Source organism: Bacillus rossius, chromosome 12, assembly GCF_032445375.1.
Source record: "Bacillus rossius redtenbacheri isolate Brsri chromosome 12, Brsri_v3, whole genome shotgun sequence".
NCBI classification, from domain to species: Eukaryota; Metazoa; Arthropoda; class Insecta; order Phasmatodea; family Bacillidae; genus Bacillus; species Bacillus rossius.
The window spans coordinates 13,577,967-13,594,458 of record NC_086339.1 but is presented as its reverse complement, the minus strand read 5'-3'; the positions used below and the strand labels follow the sequence as shown (position 1 = coordinate 13,594,458).

General features: G+C 36.8%; 1 protein-coding gene across 3 annotated transcripts in view; it reads right to left on the bottom strand.

Annotated features, from left to right (window-relative positions):
- The window catches only part of LOC134537554 (neurobeachin-like protein 1), a 611,081-nt gene that overhangs the window by 101,608 nt on the left and 492,981 nt on the right, over nt 1-16,492 (bottom strand). The gene's annotated exons all lie outside the window — the stretch shown is intronic.

Here is a 16,492-nt window from a genome sequence, read left to right as displayed (position 1 = left end):
TATAGCGTAGACTAAATGTAGATGTAGACCGCTTGCCCATATGCCCAGGACGCTGAAAGCGGCTACTCAAATAGCCCGTTTGTACACAGCTAGTGTTTCAAATCGACAAGATGGAAAGCACCACCGTAGTGAACTACTTATTTTACTAATTCATATAAAGCGATGATATTCATGATCAAAAATCAACTGAAATATTTACTACGGAACTAAATGTATGTAACTAATGACATATACTAAAACTTAAAAAAAAAAAAAAATTAATATTATTGTTACACATAGGATCTTCGCGGTAATGCATTACCACCTGATCGCTTCTATGGTAATTGTAAAAACACCGATGTTTTATTAATAATTTGCATCATAGAAGGAACACTTTCAGCATAATATAATTGTATCGAGAAAGAATTGTGCAGTATACCAGTCTTTGAGTGATTATTAATATTATTATTATTACTTTTGCACTACGCGATAAATCTAATGCTTCCGTTCGAGCTCGAAACACGTTGATAATCAAATGTTTTTCGATACATTCTATTATCACGCACTTTCGATCACGTTACCACATTTGTAGATTCATACATAGCAGTGTAACCGACGATTATATAAAGACACGAAAAAAAAAATTTGTGCGAGACTTTCAGTACTCGCTAGTGATGTGTAAACATTTAACCTCGCTAACGAGAAAATTCTTTTTTTTTTTTAAATTTTTAAATAAACTTATAAAACGAAACTCGTACACAAAAATTATCGTATCATTTTTTTTAAACAATGCTGAGCGTGTTGAATATACGAAAATGATTAATTTTAGCAAAATATTAGTGGAAATTTTTTTGCTCATTATTTATTAGCCAGGAAAAATGGTTCTGGGACAGCCATACGTCAAAGATATGATACATTTGGTTGGTTCTCAATAACATTACGAACGCGGCCTACAAACTAAACTTAATCTTATAAAGATGATTCAACATTTAAGATTTAACAGGAAAAATTATGTCACGAAATTATTTTATTCACCATGGCGTCGAATATAGTATGTAGGCTAACAAAATCTTGTCTATCTACAGTATGACGAAAACTGCGCTATCTCTCTACATTTCAAAGTTAACTAAGGATTGTAAAAATTATAATGTGTATTATTTAAGTTGTCGTTATTTACTTTTACTATCATACATTTTAACATCAAATAATAAAGGATAGTTGATTATAAAGTTTTATTTTTTAATACCTATGTGCGATGTAAACTCTGCAATGTTCACGAAAGCAATATATACGGATGAATCACGTGGGTACGCCATATTTTCTAGATTTATGGGACTTCCACAGATGGCAGCATCGTGTTTACACATTTCCGCTCCAATAGACTTCCGTTACATTCACGAAATTCCGCCTAACAACTGCTGTATGCCGAGAGATAAGATGTTTTCACATCAACAACTTTGAGTTTCTTGTCTTTAAGAGGCCACTCCAGTGTTTCAGGGGCACTACGCAACCCGCGTTAACCTCATAAGATTCAATGCTATTTTCATTTTGCTTATAACTAATTAACTAATATAGATTTCGAAATGATGCTTGCTTGATATGTAAGACAACGATGCTCTTATCAAAGCCCCTTTCTTCAAAAACGTGCATAAATTATTGTGTTATACTAATCTTTACTAATATGAATAAGTGTACTGTCTAGGTTTGAACCATAATTTATGCACGTTTTTGAAGAAATGGGCTTTGATAAGAGCATCGTTGTCTTACATATAAAGCGAACATCATTTCGAAATCTATATTAGTTAGTTACAAGCAAAATGAAAATAGCATTGAATCTTATGAGGTTAACGCGGGTTGCGTAGTGCCCCTGAAACACTGGAGTGGCCTCTTAAGTGAGTCCCCGTCAAAACTACGTGTCTTATCTCTTATCTCGTATTTTTCCCCCCAAGCTCCAGTACAGTTAGTGCTTGACATTTCATTACTGCTGCATTTTCATATTTTCTGTGTATGATTACACTGCGTACTAAATAATTTAAACAAACTGTTGAAATATTATTTGTAAATAAACGGCCGTGTCAATGTTTACGACATCTGATTTGTTCTTCCATTTCCGTTGACAAATCGTGAGCCAATGATTGCCTCACGCGCAGAAGACGAGACTCGGTTTGATTCAAATATTTAGTTTATGGTCACGAGTCGTGGCGCAGGAAAGGCGTGAACTATCGTTGAACTATGAACTATGATCGTATGAACTATCGGTTCCCTGGCGGCGCGCACGGACAACGAACAGCTCACGAAGTAAGCCAGTGGCATGCATCAGAAAAGGCGAATTCTGATTGCTTCAGTTTTGTTACTTGAAACCCAATGATGTACCAATAATTTAAATTGGTTAAAAAAAAATCTTGACATTTGTTACGAGAATAACGAAATCGTAAAACTAATTTCGAAAACAAGTACAATAAATAATACTAGTTTCTACCAATCTATAGTTGAAACACGAAACCATATTTGTGAACATTAGTTTATGATTTAGATAAAAATATAAGTGAATAATTGAGATTTTGATTTTGTACGGACAGAATAACAAAAGGGGTTACATATATAAAATAGTCGGCTGTACTATTTAATAATTCACGAAAAGTCCATGCAATGCAGCTGCATTATTTATTTATAGTTTCGAATACCAGCTACAAACAATTTATCGTATCTTAAACGCTTTGGCTTCTAAAATTTCTCCTTTTCGCATTATTTTAAAATATCAAAATATAACCACATTTAATTATTTAGAACATGTTTTTTCTACCAAATAAGTCCTTATATAATGATTTTTATAAAATAAAATGGTAATTTTATGTCATTCCTAGCGTGAACTAAAAGCATAAAATAATGTTATCGATTAACCATCCGTAACTAGGCTTTATTTTTAGTGTATCATTCATAAAGCAGTAAATTAGGTTTTCCCAAAACCATAGACTCCTGAGTTCTTCAGGATTTTGTAAAATTCTAATTCTTACCCATTTATAAATGATGTACTAAAAAAAAAGAGTTTTAAGTTGCAGACAATAACGAACGTTCAATCCAAAACTGTATACCATAGTATTTGATATGACTGACATAAAAATTTGCATTTAAGTTCATAAAAACCATTAAATTAAGACTTGTTTGGTAGAGAAAAATTATTTTATAAATAATTAAAATGGGTTTATTTTATGAATATATTTAAAATCACGTGCAAAAATACGAAACATTAGGAGCAAAGTAATATTTAACAATGCCCCCTCCTTGGTAACATCATCGATGCTCAGTGAACGAGGCCGGTCACAAGCGTGGTTCTAACACGCCAGCGTGACGACGTGGCGCGAGCGATTCTCGAAGAACAAAAGAAACGCGAGGATGCTAGGAATGCGAGGGAAGGGTCGTTAGGCGCCGTGACTCCGAACTTGTTTGCGCGCCTCGCCGCGGATGAGTTATCGAAAAGGCTTCCGCTGGGAGCCAAGCAAGTAAGTCAAGCAAGCTACCTTGGCCGACCCCACCTTCTGTGCCATTTATTAATTATTTATTTTTTCCACGGGGCATCGCAGAACGGCGCAAACAGGTCCACAAACCCCGGCCGGGAAAAGGTCACAGGTCGAAGGCGTTTCCGCCCGCGCAGTTGTGCCCGTGCCACGGAATGCGAGGACGAATCTTCAACTTCTTTAACTTACGGCGCCTCGCCTGCCCGGGAACACACACGGTGTGCAGGGCGTCACAAGAAACCACGCGGTTTGAAAACTGCTCGTCATATCCTATTGGTGTCTGTTTACGAAAATAATATAAAAATACTCCGAGGGCGGTTGAATAAGTCCTGTTTTCGTATTTCGTTTTGAACCTGTACATTTAGAAGATTGAAAATGGCTATAACGCGTCTTTCCGGAATAATTTTTAGGCATACTTCATCCGGTAGGGATTCTTGAAAGCACTCGAGGTACTTGCGATACACTTTGAAACAAAAATAAGGGTTTAGTTAGGTGTTGAACATACTACACCTGATCCCTGGATGTATTCATAGTGCACGATAGGACACGGCCAGTACCTTGATTTTAGGGAATTTATTTTGGTGTCTTATTCGTTGCCAATCTGTTGCATGAACTGCGCGCATGCGCAGAGATCACTATTTTCGTTGATTTCCTCCAGATGGCGCCATTAACTCGTACGTAGTCACTTTTGTGATCATTGGGGGACGTACCAAGCGTGTTGGTGAGCCACATGGAACTGTATGATAGCGAAACTATCCTGGAATACATTTTGTACATTTGAATGGTCATAACAATAAATAATCGCAACTTGAAAAGTACTTGAGAAAATTAGAAAGGCAGTTCCATTTTTTGTGCAATGGTGATGTTCTCTAGTATTTTTTTTTTTCAGTAGCAATTGTATCGATGGTGATGAAACGTCCACTAGAATGCGTTGAAGCCAGTTTCTAGCCTCGCACAGAGCACCATTAATTAAAACGGTTTCCGATTAGTTTCCTTACTAGAATTCGGTTTGGACACGTTCTGGAATACGGCCCGCGATTTAGGTTACGGTTTTATCCCAACAAGGCAGTACTTATTCGCTACCTTATCCGAGAGTTTTGGAATACCGCCCTTATTCTCTATTTCTCCCCCACATAATGTTATGGTTATCGCTCAAATCTCACAGCTGCCCCACGCACGAAGAGAAGACTGCGCGTCAGTTAAGTCTTTCACTTAGAGGCGATACCGCGCCAGAAGCACCAGCGATAGTCACACTTATCGATTAACACAAAAAAAACCTCCTGACTAGACGGGCATCTAACTGGTTTCTCTGGCCTTGGCATTGCGCAGGAAAGGGTAGTCCTGAGGCCCCCCCCGCCCACAGGAAACACTCCCGGAACTCGTATGCAAATGTTACAACATTTCACGCATCACGGGTCGCATCCATCGCTCCGTCGCTACGTTATGGTCCACGCGTAGGAGATATGGCCGGGTCTTCCCCTGAAACTTGTTCGGGACGAACACGGCGACCAAGAGGCAGTAGTTGCTTGACGGCGAATGGGATTAAACCCAAACAACGCGTTTCTTCCGACTGAGTTATCTCGAAGGACTAGCAGACTGAACAACGGTGTTTAGCATCACTGTACGATTTTTGAGTTTTGCCTTTTTACTAACACCTGGAAACAGTTAAGATATTAAAAAAAGTTAAAACCAATCCGATATCTGATCGGCAGATATCTCAGCACCTGTAGTGTAACTTACTTTAGATGTAGGTATGTTTAGGAAAAACGCGTGGTATATATTAAATTAAAAAAAAAAACTACGTCAAAAAGCAGCAGGCGTTCTCGAGTTACGAGCAAACAACTAATACTGATAGCAGAATCACAATTTTTTTCTTGAAACAAAATATTTCTATAGTAATAAATAAATAATTACGATAATATTTGGATATATTTTAAAAATACAGACGGAACAAACGTATCCATAAACATATGATATCCATAAAAAACTACAGAAAAATGTTTAATGTCCCGCGGTTACATTTTCTATTTCGTAATAGGATTTAGTAATATGCTACACAAAACAAACGACTGATGTGAGACATAAAAAACAAAGAAAGTAGAAATTCATTGATAGATAAATTCTTTTTCTTAACCTCGCTGAAAACCCATTATCCTGAAAATACTAGAAAATCACAAACCAAACAAAATATCTACATAGCAGAAAATAAAGGTATTTCTAATACAACTATAACAGCTGCTAAGGAATACTGAGTGCTGCTTCGCCAGAAGTGTTTGCAACAGCAACTCTGCATTTGATAATGAAATTTCTCCACCTTAATAAACTACGTATTATGCAAGAAAACTTTAAATAACATACAGCAAAATCGTACATTTCACTAAGACATCTCATTGTTAATTTTCCCCTGATATTGCACAAAATAAACTGGACACAACTTGAATAACGACGAAAAAATTAAAAACAATGTGGGCGAGTCTTTCAGTTCTCGCCAGTAATGTGTAACATCTAACCTCGGAAGTACATACAAGTGTTCTCATATTGCAAATACACTTATGCAACACTAGGACACAAAATTTAACGTAGAAATTTTGTTATTAATAATGCCAAGCGTGAAAAACATACACAAAAACTTTTTTTTCAATTACATTTCTGGACGCGAATCACACGTAGTTTCCGCACCCTCCGCTAGAATTCGCTGCCGGAGCAGCTACTTGGACTATCGAATCATTCGATTTGAAGACCGAAATTTCAAACTATATAATGAAACGGCTTCCATAAAAGCTAAAAAGACTTTAGACCTGATTTTCGACAAGGAGTTTTATTAAAATATTGCCCATCTTGTTAAGATTCACTTATCAGTTTTCCTTTGTCTTTGTGAACTTCGGTTTGCGCTGTTCGCGATAGATATCAGCACCGTCTGTTAGACATTTCCGTTCCTGCAATTCCGTCGCGTTCACGAAATCACTCCCAGCAAATGCCGTGTGCCTAGAGATACAGATGTTACACGTCAAAATAAACAAATACGCGGTTCACCGTAGAACGCGGAGACCGAGCGAACCGCCAAACAGACGTCGCGAGTGGCTTCGCACGACCCCTGCCCGCCGAGCGCGACAGTGTATCGGAGAACTAACACGCCATCCGTCAGGCGGTCCCGTCCGCCCGACCTTTCGGACTTGGTTGACTTCATTTTCGCGCGCCGGTGGTGGCCTTTACCTGCGGACCGCCCGACGGGCGAGTCACGAAGACCGGCGCCGGCGCCGCCGCCATCTTACTCCGAGTCCTTTCTCTCGAGGACGCCAATGCAACATCGGCCCTTCCCGACGCGTGAGCACCTCAGCCCTCAGGTATGCGGCATCTGGTAGGGAGTAAACTTCGTGACTTCGTGACTGGAACGGAAGTGCTGCTATCTGTGGAGGATGGCGCGAACCAAAGTTCAAAAAAGCCAAAATGGAAAACTTTATTGTACTAACTGTCAAATGAATTAAAAAAAAAAATTCCTTGTCAAAATTCAGGTTTTCAACCCGGAGTTCAGTATTTTTTTATAAAGTCTTTTTCGCTTTTATCGGAGCCGTTTCATTATATAGTTTAAAATTTCGGTCTGCAAATCGAACGATTCGATAGTCGACGTGGCTTCTCCGGCAACATCGAATTCTAGCGGCGGGTGCATAAACTACGCGTGATTTGCGTCCATAAATGTAGTTGAAAGAAAAAAAACTGTTTGTGTGTATTTATCACGCTCGGAATTATCAAAAATAAATTCAACGTTAAATTTCGTGCTGGAGTGTCGTATTATAAGTGTATTTGCAACATGAGAACCCACGAATTTGCTCGTTACCGAGGTTAGATGTTACACACACTGACGAACTCCGAAAGGCTCGCTCACAATTTTTCCCCCCTTCAAAGATTGGTGGCAGCAATTAACAGGTTCGGAGAAGCTGTTTCCAACTTGTAGCGACGTCGAAGACTCTGCTGTGACCCTGTTAGGTGATGGAGGATTGGCGGTCCGATCTCAACCGTTGACGTGTATCATATTCTGCAATAATCTCACGAGACCTGCTGCTTCAAGCTTTGGACCATAACAGTGCGACTTAATGTCCCACGTTTTTGCCTTTGGAAGCCCACCAACAGGTTATACAGCGTGTGTCAGAATTCTACCGACAAACTTTAAGCTGCTTAAGTTGAAAACATGTATACGACTTCTGGTATACGTCTTTGAAGTTGGAGTCGAACAACATTTTTTTTTATCGTAAATAACAGAGAAAATATTCTAGATGAATATCTGAGTGTCTGGATTATGTTTAGTTCAAGGAAGTTCAACAACCACAGCGAATTTTTTCGTCGTCGAAAAATGATTTCATAGAAATAATTGAGGGTAGTACCACGTAATAAAAACATGTGGAAATTAAATATATATCTCCAATTATTTTAATGAAACATTTGTTTTACACCGAACAAGTTTTGCTGTGGTTGTACAACTTTTTTCAATTGAAATAACTGAATATTATCAGCTGATGCTATTTATGAAATACAAGAAAATGCATTTCCAAAATTCTCGTTTTAAAATTTCTTTTTAAAAAAGGGGATTGTCTGTAAAGTTGGGATATGGACGATAATTTTACGTGATAACGTCATAAGAAAACATTGATGGAAAATTGCATACCTTAACCTGTTTGTTATTATATAAGATTTTCTCGCAAGGTGGTTGGCCGGTTCTTGCACGCTAGGCTCAGGCGGAACGTGACAATGAGTCATGCTTTTTCGTGCGTGCAGCCGGCGATCATCGATTTATAAGACGTTATCACGTCAATAATCTAGATGCTTGTTCTATTTTAAATACTAAATTTATTATTTACAATAAAAAATATGTTCATCTCCAACTTCAAAGCCTTGGAAAGCACTCATGAATATAAATCGTAATATGTTTTTGACTTATTCTGTCGTGATAAACCTAAGCAGAAGTTAATCAGTAGAATTCAGACTAATTCTGTATAAATGCAACCGATATGCACAGACATCGAATTAAAAATTTATAAGGAATATATAGTACGCATTAGAAACTGTATTAGAGACTATAGATGAAAATTGGAGGTAGGAAAATGCTAAAAAAAAGAAACTACTCAAAGCTATGTTTTATTGTCTGACTCATCGGCTATTTTAAAATAAGTATCTCTTAGTAAGTAAAGATTATTGAGAAAAAGAAAAGGGTAAAATAAATTCAGCCTTGGCTTCTGATTTGGAATACATATCCAATAGTCATCATAGTTACACTCAGTTTACAAATCATCAAGAATAATCACCAGCAGTAATTAGCTTTGTGAAGATCACGGCTCCTTAATAGCTCTCCGCACCTGCAATTCGTGAATGACTAAGCGACATCTTCAGCATCCGTAAAAAGCATTCCAAACCAATGACAGAACTACAGAACGTAATTCATCTTCTTAAGTCACCGAAGTAACTATTTTATTCTACTCTGAAGGATTTTCGTCCCCTACTATTAAATTCTCTAATTACCGACCTTACTTTCAATTCTTTTCACTACAGAAGTTTAGTACCCAGGGATATTCATGATTTCACATTGCTTAAATTGCTTACAAGACAAAACCAACATACAACAGTTATCATAAATTTTCTTCATAATAATTAATTTCAACCTTTAGCCGCTATAAGACCAACTAATTAATTTAAAAAAAAAAGACCTTATGTAAAATCCTTGATTTTCTGAGATGTAAAAACCATAGGTAGCTATAAAATGGCATCAAGGCATGAGTATTTTAGTTTGGTCTCATCTTCCAAAAACGCAGGATACTGCATTTACAAGCGGAAGATGTAAAATAGCAGATACAGACTGTTTGAACAATACGTTGCGTTTGGTTCGACGTATTGTTGAGAATGAAATTTAAAAAAAAATGATTATAAATAATTACAGGAACTCGAGTAGATATTTTATAAACAAAATTAAATGTCGTTAAGGGTCCGTTTAATAGTGGTGTAACTGTTAATGAGGAAGGATGATAAGTGCGACGTTCGCTGGTACTTCTAGCGCGGTATCGCCTCTAAGCGCATGGCTCTGAACTGGCGCGCAGACTTCTCGTCGTGCATGGGGTAACATGAGATTAGAAAGGTAACCATTACAATACATGGCGGAGAAATGAAGATAAAATGCGTAATGCAAGTCCATTGAGTGTTTTTAAAGAATATGTACCATGAGGTTCATGCCTAAATATTATTCTGAAAACACGCGTTTTAACCATTTTCACTCTTCTAGCAATACAGTTTGAAATTGAAATCCGGAAACAGACTAACTCATTCGCCCTCAGCGTATCCTTAAATCCTTCTCGTAAACAGACACCACTCGAATATCTTGAGTAGTTTTTAAATCGCGTGTGTTTTAGGTAGATTTCAAAGAAGTACTACCTATTGCAGCCGTTACCATAGTGCGACTTCCGGAAATTTTTTTTTTATAGTTTTTAGTTATATGGTCCATAGCCTCCAAAACCATTGTCAACTCAAAAGTTCATATCTATCACAATTTTATGGACACGATTACTACCGCAATTTTTTCACAAATCACTTCAAAACTGATACATACAAACTGGTAGTGGGAAATCTCGGTCGAGTTCGTTATGGGCAATATCCGACTAAACGGGTAGAAATATACCTATACGACCAACCATAAGTGCAAGGGTTACAAAAACAAGGGCTAGAGAACAAAAAATCATAACTGCAAAGGATGGATAAAGAAAGGTTAACATACAAAAAGAAAGAAATAATTCCCTTAGTATTAAGACCATCATATCCGTTCACATTGTTTGTAAATCTTATAAATTTTATCTAAAACTTTTGTCTGAAACAATGATAATACAGACTATTACTGCAAGGGGTTGAAAAAAACATGGCGTTAAAATAAGGAAATAACTAAAACTTCTCTACCATGTACTCTACAGAATTGATTTTATTGATTAATTTTTTTAAATATTGTTGAAAACTTTTGTTTAATGTAATTTTATGTAACAAAACACCACTGAAAGGGGTGGAAATAACACGGGTAGAAAAAAAAGTCATTTTTTAATACATATATATATATATATATACATACATACACCATCAAAGCCGTTATAGTTTATTGTAAAACTCCTAAACTTTATCAAAAACCTTTGACTGAAACAACTTGCGATGAAACGAACTATTACCGTAAAAACAAGGGGTTTATATTAAAAAAATAATAATCCGGATTCATTGAGTTAAAAACATTCAAAATATTTTCGTTACATGAAATATGAGAAAATGTTTAATCTATCCTTTTTTTTTAATACTGGCGAACATATAGAATGCTATGTACATTAAGTTCTTAAAATGTTCCAGGAGTTTATATAAGTTTCCAGAACATTTCCAGAAGAAACAGGTACTTTGCCTGTATAGGCTGTGCCAAAAGGGATTTTTTATTTCCTGAACGCTGCACACCGCAGTGTGCTCAATTTAGGCCACGCCATTATTTTTTTTCAAATACTAATCCACTGCTTGAAGTACAGGTTGTGTATTACATTTAATGGCACGACCCGGCGTATAACCCAGCTTTAAGCACGTCAACCCACGTGGACTGAGGTAGTAACTATAACAATAATTGCAGTTTCTACCGTGAAGTAATCAGCTGTTTTCTCCCTAGCGGCTTCAGACTGCAACCTGTCAGTACCCATCATAATGAAAAGAGATATAGAAGCATTGTCATGCATTAAATTTTGAACAAATAACTCCGAATCTAAATTATGTATAAAAAAATAGAAACATTCAAGGTGACGAGGTCAAATCTCATTTAAACGTAACCCTCTACGTGATATGTCAAGGGATGTGCTGATCACGATGAGTACCGTAACTACACCAGAACACGCACAGAGCAGTCTGCAATCAGGTAAAAGTTCGCGAGGAACTAAGGTACAGCGAAGGAGAGTGATTCGCTCCAATCATACCGACAGTCCCCTATTAAAGCTCAAGATGAAAGGAAAGTATATAAAAAAAAATGAAACTGCCCCCGAGGTTGGTATGTTACCGTGACAAGTGCGGAACACGCAACGAGTTTCAGCGCGCGATACTTCCCGCGCATCAGCCTTCGCCAGCAGCCTTCAACTTTTCCCGTCAGCGGGGAGGAGGAGCAGGATGCGGACGCAAGATGGTGGCCATTAATTACTCTGGCCGAGCGGGATAGCGCCGAGGCCACGCGCGGCGGGAACTGGTCTGCCGTCCGCAAGAGCCGGACAAAGACAACAATTCCGTCGACATTTTCACGCGAGGTTCTGGAGCGGAGAGCAACGTTAAAAAATGTTTTAATGGGACAAACGGTCACGGCGAAGACTGGAACAACCTGGTCGCTCCCAGCGCCCCTAGAAGGTGTTGTCGAACAACAATCCAAGCATACGCCGGGGGAGTGGGATGCGGAGCGCGAACAAGATGGTGGCCACTATTTATGGCCGAGTGGAACAGACCGAGGCCACGCACTGCCGCGCCGGAAGGCGGGAATCTCGGGGGCATTACTGCTGATAAATTTAGTTCATGTGATCGTATACGAACACGTTGGAAGGTTCAAAACGTTCTTCACCAGCTGCACCACAAGCTATGTACTGGTGATGAAACGGATATCCGGTAACTATCCGGCCTAAATTTATTATCCGGCCGGATACAGGATTTTTTTTAAAAAATACGAAATATAAAATTTAAATATTTTATTTAATCAACAAAACAAATATGATCACAATATTTTAATTTTACAAAAAAAAATAGTACTCGTACTGCACTGCAGGCAAATTACGGTGAATGATTACCAATTTATCTGCATTAAGAGGCAACAAACGGTTTCGCTTGTCTTCAGAGACACAGCCAGCTTCAGAAAAAAAAATCTTTCGCTGTACACGCTGCTACAGGTTGTTTGGAAATTTGTAGCGGAGTAAAGCTTGTTCTAGGAGTATGGTGAATCCGATAATGGCTCGTTGTCTAGTGCAATCATTTCTGCTATTAAATAATGGTACCTCTTGGCTTTTGCGTCATTTATGTCCCAAAACAATTTCCTTTCAAACGATTCTGTAATAATCAATTGCTTTTTTTTTGCCTATACTGAAGACGAACTTGTCCCCAGGATGGCTAAAGGCATTGTAGTGGGCACGACAGCGGCTGGATCTATATTCAGTGCACGGAATTCATGTGGATGTTTTGTTTTTATATGATTTTTCATGGCAAAATACATAGAAAAAATAGGATACAGTTAAAAAAAACTCTGCAACAAACGTGCCTTTCGAAAAGTAATTAAAAATCGAAAACTCTGTGTAAATGATTTTGTCGTTATCGTATTGTCTGGGTCAGAAGTTTATTGAAAAACTATGTTTTATATAAAATAAATTAAATTTTCAACAATAACGTTAAGAAAATATTCTTTAATCATGCTTTTTAATATTATGTAGGTGCCTGTCATGAATATCTAAAAAAAACAAAAGTGACTGAGACGACATTAGACCCAAGACAGCTGCCATGAAGTCATACTGGCTGGCGTAATATCTGTCTTGGCATTAGTGGTGTGAGGTCAGCCTGCCGGTAGCTTCCCTGAAGGAAGGATCCGTCGCCATTTTTAATAGAATTATCTCGTCGGATTCGAACGGAGAACTCTATGTGCAAATACTTTTTTAATAAAATTATATTAATTAAATTTTTTATTAAATTTAAAAATTTTCCCGAAATTTCTAGCATAAAAATACAGTTTCAAAAGATGGCGGGCGTAACGAAAAATACAACGTTTCTACAATCCACGATGGCGGTCTTAACAAAAAAGTGCAACGACGACGTCATACACATACAAGATGACGGGCGAAACGAAAAGTGAAACGTTTCTGGAATCAAAGATGGTGACAGTAACGAAAAGCGCAACGGTGACGTCTTAATCCAAGAAGGCGGAAGTTTTTATTAAATTTTATTAATTAAATTATTTTAAATTTAAAAAAAAAATTCTGTTAAAATCGGATAGTATTTACGGATTTTCAATATGACGGCCGTAACGAAAAGTGCAAATATGTTGGTCAAGGTCAAGGTCAAAGCTCCCCTCCAGAGGCTAATTGGAATTTAAGCCTCAATGGGGACAGTTCATATTTTTGAATTGTTTGATCAAAAATTAAAGATTTAAAGTTTAAGGTCGAGGTCAAGGTCAAGATCGTGACCTCGGCGGCTTAGTACAGGCTTGATTTTAGGAGTCTTAAGCCATTTTTAGGAATTTTGGTTCCTTCAAAGGCAAAAGTCTTTTAAGGCATTCCGAATTTTTGAATTTTTGAGGGAATTTCCCCCTCGAAATAGGGAGTATATTTTTTTAGAAATTTCTAGTCATTTTTGAGGAATTTTGAGTCCGAGATGGCCGCCGTGACGTCAGAGGTCGGTCGGGAATTGACCCCACCACAAACCACGCCAGCTCCAGTGCCAGTTCCGTCATTTACATACTACTATGGCAGATCCACGTGTAGCAACATAAACCCGTATAAAGTCACTTTAGTAAACATTTAATAAACGTATTAGTGTGCCAAAAGAAACTTTACGACAGTGAAACTACCCTGAAATATATATTTGGTAACTAAACTAAAATAGCCGCAGTAAAAAAGTAATCAAGTTTTAAAACACCTAAGATATCTGGCAATATAATGATTATAATACATAATCTTCTTCTAATTTCCCAATCAGCTTAGAATTCAGCAAATAGAGCACGCGAATGTTAACCTCAAGGGACGTGGTTAATATCTCGTCACTGGGGATTTTTTTTTTTTTAACTTTTTAAATATGATAATGTTGAATCAGCTCAACAAGGTCAACTTTTGTTTGCAAGAAGTATTTAAAGACGGATTTCAGTCGTTTACGCAGACACAAATATACAAAACATATACTAAGTGATATGTGTTTTAAATGTTTCATGTTAATATTTTAATAATGCCATAGAAGTTTAACTTCTAACGTGTGCGGGAACATTTAGTGAATTTTAAAAAAGATAGGCAGTATTTTAATTTTTTTCTTTTTAACAAATTTTGTACAAAGCCAATAGTTTAAAATATCGGGTTGTTTCGAGCTGCTTATTTCTATCTGAGTTTCATAGCGGCAAGCAACGTTTACGAATCAGGCAGCGAATTCTAGCTGTAGGCGCAGAAAGTAGGCTATGTGTGATATTTGCATTTAGAAATGTATTTTGAAAAGAAAATATTTTATTTAATATTTTATTTATCACACTCGGGGATTATTTTACAGAATTCTAATTAAATTTCGTGTCTGTGTTTCGTATTATAATTTTATTTGCAACATAAACATCATGAGAACACATGAGTCTGCTCGTTACACAACACTGGTGAGTATTAGACAAGCTCACATTTTTGACGTGACAACGTCTAATAAATCGATGAACGCCGGCTGCACGCACGAGAAAGTGTCCCGTTACGCACATTTTCCCGTTACGCTGTGTCCCGTTACGCTCATTGTACGCTTGCGCCGCATCTATCTCTCTTCCACTCGATTGGAACAACCATCGATTTGACTTTTTCGAGGCACATTAAACTTGAAACACTCCCATTCGTTTACTACCTTTCCTATCATCATCCTATCCTTAACAGAATAACACAGATTGGAAGAAGTTAAATAGAAAACATGTACAAAAGTTATAGTTAAAATAATATATTCGTTAAAGTAATAAACCTATTTTAATTAATGAGTGCAAATAAAAGTAAATGTATCAATTAAATAGTAGATTTAATTTCACTCCTTCTTTGTATCCATACAAAATAGTGATAATTCCATAAAAATGATTCAATTTTATACATAAAAAAGTGATAATTCCATAAAAATGATTCAATTTTATACATAAAAAAATGCAATCATTTCATCAATGTTTTGTTATGACGTTGTCACGTTAAACTATCGTCCGTAAACCGACTTTTTAGACAACCAATTTTTTTATTTATTATTATTTAAACAACAGCGAATTGTTATTTGTAATCACAGAAGTAAACAAAAGAGAGCATTGTGGGTTGCATTTGACTGTAACACTTGTAATGGCAATAGGGAACGGTCCGTAGAAGCCGAACATCTACCTTATACTATATATGTTTTTGAGAATAAACCTAAAAATTATTTTTTGTGGCCGTTTTAGTACTTTTGGAATCATACTTGGAAAATAAAACGGCGTGAGCCCTTAAGGGAAAAACTGTGTGGACGAACCCTTACACAATTCGCCTCTTGATGTGCATCACCAAAAAAGAAATTAATGAAAATTTTTAAAATAAATAATTGTTACCTTGAACTTAATGGCTTTGTATGGTAACGGCTTGTACTAATGTTTTTCCCAAATAACTTTAAATTTTGTTCAAAATGCAGTTCAGTTTTAACCGACTGTAATGAACTCAGTTCCAACGAAATATGATCAGTTTGGGAAAAATTTTAAAAAGCATCCATTTTTTAACTCTCTTTCAAATATAAAATGTCCATATATATAAAATTATTAGTGTTGAAAACATAAATATGCTGCGTGTATTCGTTCCCATTGACATCGTTTTCAACGAGATGTATATTTAAAAACAATAAAATCTTCAAAAGCAAGAACATAATGTGTGAGATGGAATATTTAATTTCTGAACGGCTATTTCCTACGCCCAAAGATTTATTATTATTTTTAAGTGGTGCAAAAAAAAATATTCTAAACCAGTATGTTGAGGAACTGTCACGTAATACGCTGTTATGATAGATGAAACTGCTAATATTTTATGTTGTTTCCATCATCAGCTGCAGGAGTTATAAAACACTATATAAAGCTAGCTCTGGAAAGCGTGGTGCAATCTCAAAAGAATGTAAATAATCACAAATTCTGAGATGGAGGTTCTCGCATGGTTATTAATTTATAAGCAGAATGAAGTTGTTCGTAACCAAGTACACTTACCATCAGAGGTGCCGCTACCTCAATCAGTGTTAACGCCAGCTTTCTGTCACATACGCCGCGT